Source organism: Mandrillus leucophaeus, unplaced genomic scaffold (assembly GCF_000951045.1).
Source record: "Mandrillus leucophaeus isolate KB7577 unplaced genomic scaffold, Mleu.le_1.0 Scaffold952, whole genome shotgun sequence".
Taxonomy (NCBI): Eukaryota; Metazoa; Chordata; class Mammalia; order Primates; family Cercopithecidae; genus Mandrillus; species Mandrillus leucophaeus.
Window position 1 is genome coordinate 650,453 of NW_012110386.1, and position 2,602 is coordinate 653,054.

Consider the following 2,602-nt stretch of genomic DNA (forward strand, 5'->3'; position numbering starts at 1 on the left):
AAGCCAGACGTTTTCTCCAAAGTTCGACATTCTCTTGGCAGCTCCAACCTGCTGTCCTGAGACCCCCAGCCACCTAGCTTCCAGGAGGGAGGCTGCATTCAAACCCTTCCAATTCTCCCACTTGATCAAACAGCCCAGGGTCCTGGAGACTTTTTCTCCTGTTTGAAAAAGCATCCCCAAATCTGGTCTCATCCCCTGTTTGAAAAAATATTCGCAAGTCTGACAGTGCCCTCCCCAGTTTGGTCCCAGTTTCTCAGAACTGTCACGGTGGCTGCTGACATTCCAAGAGGGAGCAGTGGTGGGATGGTCATCCCTGCTCCATGGGCGTCTTTTGGGGAATTAACATTCAGGGCCTCTGGTCACACCTGGCTGCTGAGGTGAGGACATGGCAGGTCTGAGGGAGGAATGGAGGTGGGGCAGGAGTAGCAGTAGAGAGTCAAGGGGGCTAGAAAATAAAGAGAAAGAAAGATATAAGCACTGAAAAGCATTTCGTTTAGAGCAGCAGTGACCACAATCTCTTGTCTTCCCCGGAGAATCATGGCTTTCCAGAGTCATGTAGCCTCTGTGTTTCTGCGAAGCCCCTGCCTGCTCCAACCACAACAGAGAGAAGCAAGCTATCAGCTCACAGGACAGTGAAGTGTGGCATGACGTGACGTTGCAGCAGAGGCAGGGTCAGCTCTGGTCACTGGGAGGGTGATTGGGAGGGCGGTGGGCAGGATGTGCTCCTGTCCAGATGCATCTTCCCTACACGGAAGAGCAGTACCTGCTGCTAGTGCTCATGGATTATCATGCCCTTGATGCCTACAGATGCTGCTTCTAATGGGAGACAGATGGGTGACTGGAAGCCTGCAAAGAAAGATTCTTATTCATTGGTGCCCTGATGATATAACATTGAACATGAGAGAGTTAATAAGAAATTTCCTTACAGCCTTCCCAAATGGGAGGACTAGAGAACTGGCCTCCCTATTAGGTGGAAACTACAGTGAGAGAATACTGCAAATGGTGAATGAGCGCCATGTTTCTTTTAAGCCCCCTTGTGATTAGAATTAAGCCAGATGCATAGGAGTTCCTAATAAAATTCTTGAGGGACAAGAGGGATGAGGAGGTCTGTAGGGTTTCCTTCAAAAGTGCTGCCGGCCTCACTCTCCTTAGCATGAAGATACCACTCTTTCTTAAAAGTGTCAGTTTCAGGCCAGGCACAGGGGCTCACACCTGTAATCCCAGCACTTTGGGAAGCCAAGGCAGGCTGATCACTTGAGGTCAGGGGTTTGAGACCAGCCTGGAAAACATGGCAAAATCCTGCCTCTAATAAAAATACAAAAATTAGCCGAGCGTGGTGGCATGCACCAGTAATTCCACCTGCTTGGGAGGCTGAAGCAGGAGAATCTCTTGGACCCGAGAGGCAGAGGTTGCAGTGACTGGAGATCGCAGAACTGCACTCCAGCCTGGGTAATGGAGTGAGACTCTGTCTCAAAAAAAGAAAACAAAAACAAAAAACCAAAAAACCTATTTCTTCATTCTGGACACTCTCAAATGGAATTCCTACTTCTCTTCGCCTTGGAGCGAGCCACTGTAATATGACTGAGACCTTGGAATTGACTCCGTGGTAATTTCCCCTGCCTTTTTGACTGTCTTAGCTATTCAACCTCAGCCACTTCCTTCTTCAGCAGGAGCACCCAGTGACCCCCCTCCTCACCCTCATATTAACTTTGGCCCTAGAGTACCCATAATCTATGCAAAAGGATTTTCATGAGCTTGCGCTTCTACGTCTACTGCTAAAAGGAACTCTTGTGAATGTGCCACGGGAGGCATAGACAAGAATAGTCATAACAGCACCATTCACAAAAGAAATACTTGGAGACAACCAAATGCTCATCTGTGGGACAATGGGTAAGATGTGCATTCAGTGAAATATTCTATAGCTGTGACACATAACAATATGCATGCATCTCAGTAATCTAGTGTTAACCAAAAATAAATCCCAATTAAACATAGCACAACATCCATATAAAGCTATCAACAAGTAATTACTGTTTAGGAAAATATAGAGATACAATAAAACCCTATAAAAAGAAAACCAAAAGAGAAAAAAAAATGATTCAGAATGATGGTCACTTCTAGTGTGGAATGGGAATGGGGGCCCCACGTAGCTGCAGCTAAGTTATTGGTTGTTTTGGGTAGAGGATTTGTAAGTGCTTGTCAGGCTATGAAACAGAACTAGCTAACTAAATAAAAACATGTAATGGGAACGATAGAGTAAAGGTTGCTGCCGACACGTTAGAAGGGGAACATACACAAATGGTTCCAGCTGGTGGCCAGAGAGAATTCAGAGGCATGTTTCTCACCCAGCAAACTGGGTGCTCTCTCTCTCTCTCACTCTTTCTTTGTCTCTCTGACTCTTCATTCTTGCATTTCGTGACCCAGAAATGGACCCTCTTAGCTCATTGTACCCTCCCCAGGTATGTAAGTAATAATAAATTATTGAACTTATTTCCTACTGTACATTGAATTTGCACCTTCAATCTGAAGAACCAGGGAGTACCCTAGCCAGGGGTTAATTGGGACACCAGGGAGAAAACATGGTCAGGCTCCCAGTACCAGA